Genomic DNA, 16,063 nt, shown 5'->3' with positions numbered 1-16,063 from the left:
AGAGCCTGCCTAACTCTTTCAACGCCAAGGATCTTTCCTTTTGGTTTTTCTGTTCATGCTTTCCAAGATCCATAATTTGTTTTATTTTTCCAGCAACATAGCTGTATGAGTTCTTGTTTTTTTCCAGTAAAGTAGTCAAAAACTTTGAAACTGTTAAAATATGCGGTTTACAACTTCTGGCAGCCACAATTCTCACTCTGCTTCCTCCTGTAGTAGATTTCCGCTCTTGGAGTGTCCTTACATGCTCATAGCAACTTCGAAAGGGCCTGGTGACGTCCTGCAAGTTTATGGGACATCACTGACGATGTTCCTGCCCAGCCTCCTTTTGGCTTCAGCGTTCAGATGGTTAAGTGACCAACATGAGCGTTACAGCACAAGTAAACAATACACCAGCGAACCTGGAGCGGAGGCATGGGAGCAGCATGAAAGCAGGGAAGTGAGTATTTACTTATTTCTTTTATGCCTGGATTACCCCCTCTACTGCCACCAATGCCTAAAGAGGTTGGGAAACCCCTTTAAGTACCACCTACTTTTATGAATCATGCTTATTTAAGAGCAGAAAAGGGAAACTCTAGCCCATGGCGTTCCCCCTGTGTCATTGTTCAATAGCAAGACAGGCTACAAGCACCCATAGTCAACCGCATGATTGCCTGAAATTACAAATGGCAGTTGACTAATTTTTTTAATGCCACCATAAAAGTGAGCTATGTACAGATGTAGTGTATATTAACTTGTTATGATAACTAAAGTACAATGTACAAAATGCTGTATATCAAGGTATCATAATGCAGTGCTAACAACTGCTAGGTCTGTACCAATCAACCATCAAGTCATCATAGTATCAGTAGAGTTTGTACTGCCTTTGGATATGTATGTCAAATATAATGAAACAATATTTTAAAAGGGTTGTCTAGTGGTAAACTATTGATGACCTATCTGAAGGGCAGGCCATCAATAGTAGATCGGCAAGGGTCTACCGATGTACTCAACACTTGGTTAATTTCTGATGGAAGCAGACAGCTCCGTTCCCACTGCAGTGGCCAAATTTGGCATTATAGGCATTGAAATGAATGGAAACTTGGCCTGTAATACCAAGCCTGGCCACTATTGTAAAAATGGAGCTATCTATTTCCTGCAGAAATCAGCTTAGTGAACAAGCACAAAGGCCCAGCTCACAGCTGATCAGTAGGGAACCAGGCAATAGACCCTTTCCGATCTACTATTGCTGAATAAGTTATCAAAGGTTTACAACTGGAGAACCCTTTTGAAGTGGCAAGGCTCAAACACCTGTAACGAGAAAAGAGAGGATAAATGCATATTACAGTTTCACAATGTACTCACTTAATAGGAAAAACATACCGAGCAAATGTAACATTTGGAATCTTATTCATCTGCCATACTTTACATAATTTACTGAATTGTGAAGAATTAAGCTATAAAATAGCCAGATTTCCAGTGAGTCCAATAATCAGGGGGTCTGCGAAAAACTTCAGACAAGTTAAATTAACTTTTATTTGCTCTTTAAAACCCCGAGCTCACTGGTGGCTTTGACTGAAGATCCGCTATGTGCAGCTGTCTAGCTTTAAAGTCAGTCATATAGACCGCAGGAATTTAAGTTCCCAGTACAAAAGGAGGATGTTTTTGTAAATTAAATGGAGCTTATAGATTAAATTATTTGGACATTGCTCATGTGACAAAGAAAGACTATCTAAATAAGGTCTGTTGTTTCTGCTGTAGATGTTGGTACTTAGTGGTGGTATGAAGTCACAAAGGAAAAGTAGATCACCACCACCAGATTCAATCAAGCAGCACATAATACTTATGGCCCATTTACAGGTAACCATTATCGCTAGAGATGAGCGAGCATACTCGCTAAGGCAAACTACTCGAGCGAGTAGTGCCTTATTCGAGTATCTGCCCGCTCGTCTCTAAAGATTCGGCTGCCGGCGCGGGTGAGATGTGAGTTGCTGCAGTAAGCAAGGGGGAACAGGGAGAAGAGAGGGAGAGAGCCGGCAGCCGAATCTTTAGAGACGAGCGGGCAGATACTCGACTAAGGCACTACTCGCTCGAGTAGTTTGCCTTAGCGAGTATGCTCGCTCATCTCTAATTATCGCTCAAAATTTGTTCAAACGAACAAATTAGTGCAATAATTGTGCAGTGCAAATCCCCAAAAAATCACTCGCTATTCATTCGCAAGTCGTTATCGCTGACTTAAAGCCAGCATAAAAACTATCGCTGGATCACTGCCTTCTCGTTCCGTGTATATACTCCCCGCTCAGTGCTTCACATGGAAGGGGAGGCGCTGAATTACAAACCAGCAAAAAGCCAGCAATGTCTGTCAGTGTAAACCCTCTGCCCAAAGGCTAATGCCCTAAGCGGTGATGTCAGCGCTCATGCAGCCGTTTAGCCGACTGTCATTCCATGTAAAATGGCCATTAGGTAAATGCAGGGAAATGGAAAGACTGCTTCGGCAACAGTAGTGTAGAATCACAATACAGGGAAATGTTCCAGCACTCTCAGGTAAGTTAAAAATGGTAAATTTTACTCTATCTTGACAAAAAATGGAAAATAGAAGCAGAAGATAAAAAAAAAACAGGAACGTGTTTATGCATTTCAAGTTATGTAAGTGCAGCTTTTAGTCATAGTCACAACTAAGCTACGAGTAAGAGCCACGCTTATATAGCTCGAAACGTTTAAGGACGCTTCTGTTTTTTAACTTCTGCCCCTATTTTGCATTATTTTTTATCAAGGTGGAATAAAATGTTCAGTTTTTGACAGATCTGTTTTGTGATACTGTCTTGTGATTTCCTGTTTTGTGATGATGTCATGATGAACAAGAAATTATGAGAATGTCGCTACAAATCTACCCTTGAAGCAGGGTTGGCCACCTGTACACTCAACCCTCGGGTTGACAATTGTAGTGCATGTTTGGCGAGTTAGGCATGGACCACCCATACCCTGGTATCTGCCTACATTTGTGTGGTGCTAACACTGGCCATTCCTTGAACCTACACCATCCTAAGTTAGATATATATTAAAAAATGTGGGTAACATACCAATTTTCACCTTGAGGAGTCTATTTATTTTTGTTTTTCATTTGAAAAGTAAGAAAAGCTATGTTGTAATGTGAATTCCATAAAATACCAAAATCACAGGGTCAAAGCAGATGTCCAACTATTAATACCCCTTGATATATGTATAATTACATGTAAATGTGCATACCGCGACCACAACAGGTTTATAATAAAATATTCACAAGCTATTGGATCCTATTCTGGAATTTATTTCCCTACATATGTACATTTTCTCCCCGGCTGGTTGGAGGAGCCCCTGATCTGATTCTATGAGTAACCTAGTTCTGCTGTGTTGGTACTTTAATCCAGTAGGTCCTAAGTTTGTGTATTAGATTTATAGACACACATTAGCATTTTTGAATGTTAGGGATAGTAAAAACTCTGATAGTGGTTTGAATAATGCTGTATATTGCAAACTAACATCGGAAATAATCAATTCTCATCTGGAGCAGTCCATTTGAAGGAAGAGATTCAGTATATACTACCTTTGCTTGGCTTTTGCTCAATGTATTACCTTTTCCCAATAAGCAGTTAACCTGTTGTCACCTACCAATCTCCTGTAATATTAGCTGCTACAGGAATGAAGAAATAGGTAGGGCTTTGTAGAGGTTGTTCAAAGGGAATCTGCCACTATGTTTAAGATGCCTTATCTGAAACCAGCATAGACTAGTGAGAGACCGTGATTCAGGCAGGGAGGGGTCACATACTTTGGTAGCTGGTATATTTTTCGTAAAATCAGAGTTTCTGAGCTGCAGCATGTAGTTTGGGATATTTGTAAGATATGGTTGTCCCTTCAGATGATTGACACTTTTCTTTCTATACCATGTATGGACGGCGTATCATATACAGCCCATACAAGTGTATAGAGCTCACACTGCATACGTACGCAGGGAAATAGGGCATGCTGCGATTTATTTCTCTTGCGTATCGACACACAGTGTCCTTCGACTTTCATGGACTCCATTCACCGCGTATCACGCTTCCGTGCAATGCAGGCGTAATGCGTGGTGAAAACACGGTCATGGACATGAGCGGTAAAGGGGTTTTCCAGGAAAAAAAAATATTGATGACCTATCCTATCATTGGTTATATAATATATATATAATAATATTTTTTATATACATTTGTAATCTACATATTAACTCATGTTTGATAGCTGTGGTGATATACATGCAGTACTCTACCTTGGCGCTATCTTGGATTTGTAAACAGTATGCTAAAATGAATTCTGCTGTGATAAGTATCTTTCACTCTCTTAGCAAAATACTTGCATCATCCATAAAATAACAATAGCGGAGGACGTTTTCTAGGAACTTTTCATTTTGCCAGGAAATGTTTACATAAATAGATAACCGGATGATACCAATCATACGGGATTCTCTGTCAACACAATAATTAACTTCATGTGTAGTGTGATTGATGAAAATCGTATTTAATGAGCTTGCATATTTATTTAGGTGCAGAAAATATATTTATCGAAGGCTTATATTGTATTAAATGGGTTTCTATCACTACACAGCTCTATTAACCTCTTAGTGACGGCCAATAATGCGTTTTTACTGACCAATGTGCTTTTAACCTGCACATACATCTTTTTAAGGTGATGGCTGACTACAGACAGCCAGGCTCCTGCTCTAACCACCAGATGTGGAGAAACCTCAGATCCTGGCAGCTTAACCCCTTACATCCTTTTTAAATGGATAAAATACCCCCTCAGGCCTTAGTCAGACGGGCGTTTTTTGCCGCGATTTGCGGATCGCATGACGGATGCGCATCCGCAAATCGCGTGACCGGTGCGCGCAAGTCGCCCGCAAATCGCCCGAAAATCTGCTCCTAGCCGCGTTTCATTAGAAACGGGCCGGAGCTGTCCAGCGCATTGCATTCAATGGAGACGGCAATACAGCCGTCTCCATTGAAAGCAATGCGCTGCGGGCGAGCCCGGGATGAATTGTCGGTAAGGGCTTAAATATATAAGCCCTTACCTGCAATCCATCCTAAAATGTGTTAAAATAAAAAAAAATTGCATTCTCACCTTCTGCCTGCAGCTCTGGGCAGCCGTCCTGCAGTGGGTGTGAAGGGGGTGTGAGTCAGACCTGCCCCCTGATTGGCTCAGCGCTGAGCCAATCAGAGGCATGCCTCACTCACACCCATTCATGAATTCATGAATGGATGTGAGTCAGACCTGCCCCTAATTGGCTCAGCGCTGAGAGGCAGCAGTCACTCACCCATTCATGAATTCATGAATGGGTGTGTGAGTGAAACCGGCCTCTGATTGGTCAGGCTGTGACCAATCAGAGCAGATCATTCAGCAGGCGGGGATTTTAAAGCCCCGCCGGCTGAATAGTGCCGAGAAGCAGTTCAGGAGAACTGACAGCGGCCGCGGCTGGACTCCGGCTGCAGCAGAAAGGTGAGTATACAATTTTTTTTTATTTTAACACATTTTAGCATGAATTGCAGGGAAGGGTTTATATATTTAACCCCTTCCCGACAATTAACCCCGCGCACGCCGGCAGCCCATTGCTTTCAATGGAGCGGCTGTATTGCCGCTCCATTGAATTCAATGGGCAAACATCGTTCTTCTCTGCCACAGCTGTTACAGCTGTGGCAGAGAAGAATGATTTGTCTTCTATATGTTCTCAATGGGGTCGGCGCTGCTGCCGCCGGCCCCATTGAGCGCATATACAGAAGCGAACAGGAATCGCAGATCGCAGATAGGTGCGATCTGCGATTTTTTGTTCTATAATTTTTCGGACGAGCGCATAAAAAGCGCTCATGTGTCCGATACCATTGCGAAGCAATGGTTTTAAAAAATCGCCGGACGCATGCGCATGCGCAAATCGCGGCAAAAAACGCCCGTCTGACTAAGCCCTTAATGCTATTGGTACTAGAATGTGGCGATAGAGCTTCAACTGTTTTTGCTTAAAATGTGTTATTATTGCGCAAAAGTAGTAAAAAATAAAAGAAAATCTATATAAACATTGCAGTAATCGTGCTGATGAAAGCGAAGAAAATGATCATGTTATTTTTAACGAATGGTAAACGCCATAAAAACAAAAGCCAGAAACAATGGTGGAATTCCCGAGGAGTTTATCATTTTCCCCCTAAAAACAATGTAATAAAAGCTATGCAATACATTATATGTACCCCAGAGTGGTGGCATTACAATATACAACTTGTCCAAAAAAAACGAAGCCCACATACAGTTATGTCAACAAGTAACAATGACAATTGCCTGGTCCTTAAATCAAAAAATAGGCTCGTTATGAAGGGATTAAAATATAATGACTCAAATAGCTTATATCCCTTTTCACATTTTGTCCGAAGGAAAGATAATCACTGATCTATGTAGCTCATTTTATTGTTTTATTTCTCTGTTTTCAGTCAGCAATTACAGATTTTGGATATTATATACCAGCTGGTGAAAAATTGTGGGTGTTTTCATTAACATTGCATAGCCACATATATGTTCAGCAACCCAGAGCTGTTGTGATATATTTTGGGACAAAACTTTGCCAAAGTGCTAGCCTGCTATTTCTGGATATCAACTCACTTCAAATTTGCTCTCCTATAATGTTTTAGATACAGTGATACCTTGGGTTGCGAGTGCCTCAGCTTGTGAGCTTTTTGACTTCCGAGCAGGCTCTGTCCCGAATTTTTGCTCTGATCTCAGAGCAAAAACTCGCGTTACGAGCCTGCTTCGTATTCCACGCAGGACGTCCTCTTGTCACTGAACACTGTGACAGCACTGTCACAGTGTTCAGTGACAAGGGGACTCCCTGCAGGGAGTAAAGTATCCCCTGCCACAGCTGTGGCAGAGGATCGCAAAGCTCTCTCATTGATTTCAATGGGGCTGCCACTGCCGCCGGCCCCATTGAAAGTAATAGGATGCTGGCACCCCTGCAGTGATTTTCGGGGAAGAGCTTATTATATATATATATATATATATATATATAAATAATATAAGGGCTTATATTTAAAGCCCTTCCCCGAAAATCACTGCGGGGGTGCCATCATCCTATTGTTTTCAATGGGGCACCAGCATTCCCATTGAAATCAATGGAAGACCTTTGCAATCCGGAACGTATTAATGGTGGTTCCATTGTTTTCAATGGGGAAAATTGATTTGACTTACTAGTGTTTTGGGTTAAGAGCTTCGTCACGGAACGAATTAAACTCTTAACCCAAGGCACCACTATATTTGCTTACTTATATGCTTCTAGATTCCAGAATAAAGAAGGATTTCAGTATAGCAAATCTATATAACTTGGCCAGGACTATATTTTGGACGTGAGCATCTCTAACCCCTCCAAAGTTTCCCTAATGAGTTTTGGCGTTCTGTTGCCTTGTTCACATATCGATGTCACTCTCAAAGAAGACTTAATTTATCTGCTTATAGTCCATCTATATAGTTGCAGTCCATAATATTCCCCCTGTGCAAGTAAGAAAAAAAAAGTTTAATACGGGTTTGGCTGAATGTTTTCGTATATTACATGTCATGTAACAGAACATTCCTATTGTGTTAATGTGTTTATGTGTCTCTTATGTTAGAAAGACACATCTTTTATGACTACAGTCTGTACAAACTATGTATATACTGTATAATGAAGTTGAATTAGCTGCCATATGAACTAATTGAAAACTTTTATAGTGTCCATCAACATTTTAGTGTAGTCATCATATTCTCAATCACTATATGAATAAACACACAGTTGACTAGGAAAAGAGTGTTTAGATATACTACAATCCTACCCGACTGTCATTTTTGGATTGTACAGCTTAGTATAGTTATTTCAACAAAAAAGCGCAGAGGAAAGAGAAGAATATGTTCTCCACACATGTCACAGACACGAAATATTTTCTGCAGTATCTGTTGTTTGTCAAGAAAACTGAAAAAAGGTTTCTCACGACAGAAAAGCATTCACATTCCGGTAGTTGTTGAGGAAGTATCATCGTTCATATACAAACCTGTTATTATCATTTATAGATGGAACAGATGTGAAGAAGCTACCACAACAACTCTATTCCTTGTGTCTGGCTCATCATCGTCTGCAACTAAATCCATGCCGATATAATTCTCGTTTCTAGTCAATCATTTTCTATTTAACCAAATCCTTTAGAAAAAATAACATTTCCCATCATAACCAAAGTATTGAGGGCCTGACCTTAAGCTTTCCATTGACTTAAACCGTTTACATGCCAATGTTCCTAAATAGGATCATTAATTTTTTTAGTGGCCTAAATTTTACTTTTGCTAAAAAAAAATTCAGCCACTTTTGGTAAAAAAATTCGGCCTGTAAAAGTTTTATTAAAAGAGTTGGGAAAACCCAAACACATTAAATAGTCAACTGAAATCAACCAGTTTAGATAACATTTATCTAATAAGTACTGTAAGTGCAGCATAAGGCCTCGGTCAGACGGGCGTTTTTTCGGGCGATTTGCGCATGCGCATGTGATCTGCGCATATATAGAACCATTGCTTCGCAATGGGATCGGTCACATGGCCGCTTTTTATGCAGATGTCCGATAAATTATAGGACACGAGGAATCACAGATCGCGCCTATCTGCGATCTCTTGTGTTCTATATATGCGCTCAAGGGGGCCGGCGGCAGCAGCGCCAACCCTATTGAGAACATATACTACAAGAATAATGTTCGCCCATTGAATTCAATGGAGCCGGCAATACAGCCGGCTCCATTGAAAGCAATGGGCTGCCGGCGAGCGCAGGATGAATTTTCGGGAAGGGCTTAAAAATATAAGCCCTTCCCTGAAAATCATCCTAAAATGTGTAAAAATAAAAAAAATATATATACTCACCTTGTCCCTGCAGCCGGAGTTCAGCCGCGGCCGGCCGGCAGTTCTCCTGAACTGCTCTGTGTAGTATTCAGCAGGCGGGGATTTAAAATCCCCGCTGCTGAATGGACTGCCTCTGATTGGTCACAGCCCTCACCAATCAGAGGCAGCTCTCACTCACCCATTCATGAATTCATGAATGGGTGAGTGAGTGCTGCCTCTGATTGGCTCAGCGCAAGGACCAATCAGGGGCAGCTCTCAGCTATTGAATGACAGCTGAGAGCTGCCCCTGATTTCAGCAAATCGTCGGCCCCGGTTACGCGATTTGCGGATGCGCATCCATCACGGTCGTCTGACCAAGGCCTTAGACTCAAGGGCCAGTAAGTTTCATCTAAGCCATCAAGTGTTCTAAAATCGTCCAACCCTGCTAACCACTGGCGTAACTATAGGGGATGCAGGGGATGCGGTTGCACCCAGGCCCAGGAACCTTAGGGGGGCCCTGTTGCAGGTTTTGCATTGGGGCCCAGGAGCTTAAAGTTACACCTCTGCATTAAGGGGTTAAGAGAAGTTGGGGGGCCCAAAGATAAACTTTTGCACTCGGACCCATGAGCATTCAGCTACACTCCGGCTGCTAACCTAACACTGGTCAACACCTGCCTGCTTTCACAATGTAAAAAACTGAGCTATATTGAGGACAAGCCAGCAATTTTAATCATTCTGGCACAAAATGTCAGAAACTCTCATTGAAAGCATGAAGATCTCAGCACTTCTTTGGCTGTTTCCATTAACCTTTCTTGCCTTTGTAGGCAAAAAAGTCTCAGCTTTCTAAATGGCTCTTTACTAGAGATGAGCGAACGTGTTCGTCCGAGCTTGATATTCGTGCGAATATTAGGGTGTTCGGGATGTTCGTTATTCGTAACGAACACCATGCGGTGTTCGGGTTACTTTCACTTCCTTCTCTGAGACGTTAGCGCGCTTTTCTGGCCAATTGAAAGACAGGGAAGGCATTACAACTTCCCCCTGCGTCGTTCAAGCCCTATACCACCCCCCTGCAGTGAGTGGCTGGGGAGATCAGGTGTCCGCCTAATATAAAAGTCGGCCCCTCCCGCGGCTCGCCTCAGATGCCGTGTGAGTTGGATGAGGGACAGTGCTGTTTGTACCGGAGCTGCTGTAGGGAAAGAATTGGTAGTTAGTGTAGGCTTCAAGACCCCCAAAGGTCCTTATTAGGGCCACTGATAGCTGTGTGTTGGCTGCTGTTAGCAGTGGCAATTATTTTTTTTCTCAAAATCGCCTCTGCAGAGCGTTGCACCCGGCATTAGGGACAGAAGTGCTGCATAGGCAGGGAGAGTGTTAGGAGTGAGTGTAGCCTTCAAGAACCTCAACGGTCCTTTCTAGGGCCATATTTATCCGTGTGCAGTACTGTGCTGGCTGCTGTTAGCTGTGCTGCATTTTTTTTTCTTCTCAAAATCGCCTCTGCAGAGCATTGCACCCTCCATTGATACTGCAGGGAAAGAATTGTATAGGCAGGGCCACAACACAGTTATTATTCATTGAATATACGCAGTGCTGCCTTTTGGTGGAAAAAAACTGAAAATAATTCTATTTGTCCTGCCTCTGTCCATCCTAAGGGCGGTGGACACGTGTCGGCTACGTGTGCAACGTTTAAAAATCAGACGCACCCAGCTACGGTTTACTGCTGGCTTCGCCATTTGCTTTCCTTAATTGGGAAAAAAAATACCTGCTCTGCCAGAGTTAATAACTCTGCTACCCTCACGTTCTGTGCCACATTAGCAGGGCCACAGCACAGTTATTAAACTTCTCATGTTCATTGAATATACGCAGTGCTGCCTTTTGGTGGAAAAAAACTGAAAATAACTGTATTTGTCCTGCCTCTGTCCGTCCTAAGGGCGGTGGACACGTGTCGGCTGCGTGTGCAACGTTTAAAAATCAGACGCACCCAGCTACGGTTTACTGCTGGCTTCGCCATTTGCTTTCCTTAATTGGGAAAAAAAATACCTGCTCTGCCAGAGTTAATAACTCTGCTACCCTCACGTTCTGTGCCACATTAGCAGGGCCACAGCACAGTTATTAAACTTCTCATGTTCATTGAATATACGCAGTGCTGCCTTTTGGTGGAAAAAAACTGAAAATAACTGTATTTGTCCTGCCTCTGTCCGTCCTAAGGGCGGTGGACACGTGTCGGCTGCGTGTGCAACGTTTAAAAATCAGACGCACCCAGCTACGGTTTACTGCTGGCTTCGCCATTTGCTTTCCTTAATTGGGAAAAAAAATACCTGCTCTGCCAGAGTTAATAACTCTGCTACCCTCACGTTCTGTGCCACATTAGCAGGGCCACAGCACAGTTATTAAACTTCTCATGTTCATTGAATATACGCAGTGCTGCCTTTTGGTGGAAAAAAACTGAAAATAATTGTATTTGTCCTGCCTCTGTCCGTCCTAAGGGCGGTGGACACGTTTCGGCTGCGTGTGCAACGTTTAAAAATCAGACGCACCCAGCTACGTTTTACTCCTGGCTTCGCCATTTGCTTTCCTTAATTGGGAAAAAAAATACCTGCTCTGCCAGAGTTAATAACTCTGCTACCCTCACGTTCTGTGACACATTAGCAGGGACACAGCACAGTTATTAAACTTAGATTATTCATTCACTAGAGGCAGTAGGGCCTTTCGTTTTCAAAAAAGGGAAAAAATTATATTTGGCCTGCAGTCTTGCGCCAATTTATTTCCTGCCTGTGAAATCAAATCACTGGTAATACAGCATGCTGAGGGGTAGGGGTAGGCCTAGAGGACGTGGACGCGGCCGAGGACGCGGAGGGCCAAGTCAGGGTGTGGGCACAGGCCGAGCTCCTGATCCAAGTGTGTCGCAGCCGACTGCTGCGCGATTAGGAGAGAGGCACGTTTCTGGCGTCCCCACATTCATCGCCCAATTAATGGGTCCACGCAGGAGACGGTTATTAGAAAATGAGCAGTGTGAGCAGGTCCTGTCCTGGATGGCAGAAAGTGCTTCGAGCAACCTATCGTCAACCCGCAGTTCTGCGCCGTCCACTGCTGCAAATCCGAATCCTCTGTCTGCTGCTCCTCCTTCCTCCCAGCCTCCTCACTCCACTAAAATGACACCTGCTCAGGAGCGGGAACACTCCCAGGAACTGTTCTCGGGCCCCTGCTTAGATTGGGCAGCAGCGGTTCCTCTCCCACCAGAGGAGTTTATCGTCACTGATGCCCAACCATTCGAAAGTTCCCGGGGTCCGGGGGAAGAGGCTGGGGACTTACGCCAACTGTCTCAACAACTTTCTGTGGGTGAGGAGGACGATGACAATCAGACACAGTTGTCTTGCAGTGAGGTAGTAGTAAGGGCAGTAAGTCCGAGGGAGCAGCGCACAGAGGATTCGGAGGAAGAGCAGCAGGACGATGAGGTGACTGACCCCACCTGGTGTGCAACGCTTACTCAGGAGGACAGGTCTTCAGAGGGGGAGTCAAGGGCATCAGCAGGGCAGGTTGCAAGAGGCAGTGCGGTGGCCAGGGGTAGAGGCAGGGCCAGACCGAAGAATCCACCAACTGTTTCCCAAAGCGCCCCCTCGCGCCATGCCACCCTGCAGAGGCCGAGGTGCTCTAAGGTCTGGCAGTTTTTCACAGAGACACCTGACGACCGACGAACATTGGTGTGCAACCTTTGTCGCGCAAAGCTCAGCCGGGGAGCCAACACCAACAGCCTCACCACCACCACCATGCGCAGACATATGATGGCCAAGCACCCCACAAGGTGGGACGAAGGCCGTTCAGCGCCTCCGGTTTGCACCCCTGCCTCTCCCCCTGTGCCCCAACCTGCCACTGAGATGCAACCCCCCTCTCAGGACACAGGCACTACCGCCTCATGGCCTGCACCCACACCCTCATCTCCGCTGTCCTCGGCCCCATCCAGCAGTGTAGTTCAGCGCACCGTCCAGCCGTCGCTTGCGCAACTGTTGGAGCGCAAGCGCAAGTACGCCGCCACGCACCCGCACGCTCAAACGTTAACCGTCCGCATAGCAAAATTCATCAGCCTTGAGATGCTGCCGTATAGGGTTGTGGAAACGGAGTCCTTCAAAAGTATCATGGAGGCGGCGGCCCCGTGCTACTCAGTTCCCAGTCGCCACTACTTTTCCCGATGTGCCGTCCCAGCCCTGCACGACCACGTCTCCCGCAACATTGTACGCGCCCTCACCAACGCGGTTACTGCCACGGTCCACTTAACAATGGACACGTGGACAAGCACAGGCGGGCAGGGCCACTACATCTCCCTGACGGCACATTGGGTGAATTTAGTGGAGGCTGGGACAGAGTCAGAGCCTGGGACCGCTCACGTCCTACCCACCCCCAGAATTGCGGGCCCCAGCTCGGTGGTGGTATCTGCGGAGGTGTATGCTTCCTCCACTAAAGCACCCTCCTCCTCCTCCTCCTCCTCTGTCTCGCAATCAAGATGTGTTAGCAGCAGCATGTCGCCAGCAGTCGGTGTCGCGCGGTGTGGCAGGACAGCGGTGGGCAAGCGTCAGCAGGCCGTGCTGAAACTACTCAGCTTAGGCGATAAGAGGCACACGGCCCACGAACTGCTGCAGGGTCTGACACAGCAGACCGACCGCTGGCTTGCCCCGCTGAGCCTCCAACCGGGCATGGTCGTGTGTGACAACGGCCGTAACCTGGTGGCGGCTCTGCAGCTCGGCAGCCTCACGCATGTGCCATGCCTGGCCCACGTCTTTAATTTGGTGGTTCAGCGCTTTCTGAAAAGCTACCCACGCTTGTCAGACCTGCTCGTAAAGGCGCGCCGGCTCTGCGCACATTTCCGCAAGTCCCACACGGACGCTGCCACCCTGCGCACCCTGCAACATCACTTTAAGCTGCCAGTGCACCGACTGCTGTGCGACGTGCCCACACGGTGGAACTCTACGCTCCACATGTTGGCCAGGCTCTATGAACAGCGTAGAGCTATAGTCGAATACCAACTCCAACATGGGCGGCACAGTGGGAGTCAGCCTCCTCAATTCCTTTCAGAAGAGTGGGCCTGGTTGGCAGACATCTGCCATGTCCTTGGTAATTTTGAGGAGTCTACCCAGGTGGTGAGCGGCGATGCTACAATCATTAGCATCACCATTCCTCTGCTATGCATCTTGAGAAATTCCCTGCAAACCATAAAGGCAGCTGCTTTGCGCTCGGAAACGGGGGCGGGGGAAGACAGTATGCCGCTGGATAGTCAGGGCACCCTCCTGTCTATTTCTCAGCGCGTACAGGAGGAGGAGGAGGAGCATGAGGAGGATGAGGAGGAGGGGGAAGAGACAGCTTGGCCCGCTGCTGACGGTACACCGGCTGATTGCCTGTCATCCTTTCAGCGTGTATGGCCTGAGGAGGAGGAGGAGGAGGAGGAGGAGGATCCTGAAAGTGATCTTCCTAGTGAAGACAGCCATGTGTTGCGTACAGGTACCCTGGCACACATGGCTGACTTCATGTTAGGATGCCTTTCTCGTGACCCTCGCGTTGCACGCATTCTGGCCACGACGGATTACTGGGTGTACACACTGCTCGACCCACGCTATAAGGAGAACCTGCCCACTCTCATTCCCGAAGAGGAAAGGGGTTCGAGAGTGTTGCTATACCACAGGACCCTTGCGGACAAGCTGATGGTAAAATTCCCAGCCAACAGCGCTAGTGGCAGAAGGCGCAGTACCGAGGGCAAGGTAGCAGGGGAGGTGCGTAGATCGAGCAGCATGTACATCCCAGGCAGTGCAACAGTCTTTAAGGGCCTGGACAGCTTTATGGCTCCCCACCAAGACTGTGTCACCGCTCCCCAGTCAAGGCTGAGTCGGTGGGAGCACTGTAAAAGGATGGTGAGGGAGTACGTAGCCGATCGCACGACCGTCCTCCGTGACGCCTCTGCCACCTACAACTACTGGGTTTTCGAAGCTGGACACGTGGCCTGAACTAGCGCTGTATGCCCTGGAGGTGCTTGCTTGTCCTGCGGCTAGCGTCTTGTCGGAGAGGGTGTTTAGTGCGGCTGGGGGAATCATCACAGATAAGCGTAGCCGCTTGTCAACCGACAGTGCCGACAGGCTAACACTCATCAAGATGAACAAAGGCTGGATTTCCCCAGACTTCTGTTCTCCACCAGCGGACAGCAGCGATACGTAAGCAATACGTAGGCTGCACCCGCGGATGGAAGCTACGTTCTCTCTCACCATCCAAAACGGGGACATTTCTGCTTCATCAATCTGTGTCTAATATTCCTCCTCCTCCTCCTGCTCCTCCTCCTGAAACCTCACGTAATCACGCTGAACGGGCAATTTTTCTTAGGGCCACAAGGCTCACTCAAATAATTTTTCTGAACAATTTTTATAAGTTTCAATGCGCTTAAAAGCATTGGAACTTTAACTTGAAACATTTTTCGTTACACTGGGCTGCCTCCAGGCCTAGTTACCACTTAAGCCACATTAACCAAAGCGATTCACCTGCCATCTTGGTTGGGTATGGCCAATTTTTACTGAGGTACATTAGTACTGTTGGTACACCAAATTTTTGGGGCCCTCACCTACAGTGTAATCATAGCAATTTGTATGTTCTTCGCCTGCACTCATGGTACAGAAAGGTGTGTGGGGTTGGCCTACACTTTAGCTACATAAATGTAACTTGGGCCTTGGCTATACTAAGGCTACTGAAATGGAACTAAGACTGCGCTCCCACTATACTGCTGCTTCGGAATTGTTACTGGGGCCTGTCTTGAGTGCTACTATTGCTGACATGGAACGAAGACTGCGCTCCCGCTATACTGCTGCTTCGGAATTGTTACTGGGGCCTGTTTTGAGTGCTACTATTGCTGACATGGAACGAAGACTGCGCTCCCGCTATACTGCTGCTTCGGAATTGTTACTGGGGCCTGTCTTGAGTGCTACTATTGCTGACATGGAACGAAGACTGCGCTCCTCCTATAATGCTGCTAGTGATATGTTAGTGGGGCCTGTCCTAATGCTACGGCTGAAATGTTACGAATTCTGGGCTCTGCCTATACCGCTGCTAATGGTATGTCTCTGGGGTGTGGAAACAGAGGCTTCCCAAAGACATGATGGCGGCGAGGCCATTTCCCACCAACGCGGTTACTGTTAAGGTGCATATAACCACGGACACGTGGAGAGGACACGTAGTGCCTCAAAAACATCCC

This window comes from Eleutherodactylus coqui, chromosome 12 (assembly GCF_035609145.1).
Source record: "Eleutherodactylus coqui strain aEleCoq1 chromosome 12, aEleCoq1.hap1, whole genome shotgun sequence".
Taxonomy (NCBI): Eukaryota; Metazoa; Chordata; class Amphibia; order Anura; family Eleutherodactylidae; genus Eleutherodactylus; species Eleutherodactylus coqui.
The sequence above is the reverse complement of the archived record's forward strand: the minus strand, read 5'-3'. Positions refer to the sequence as shown.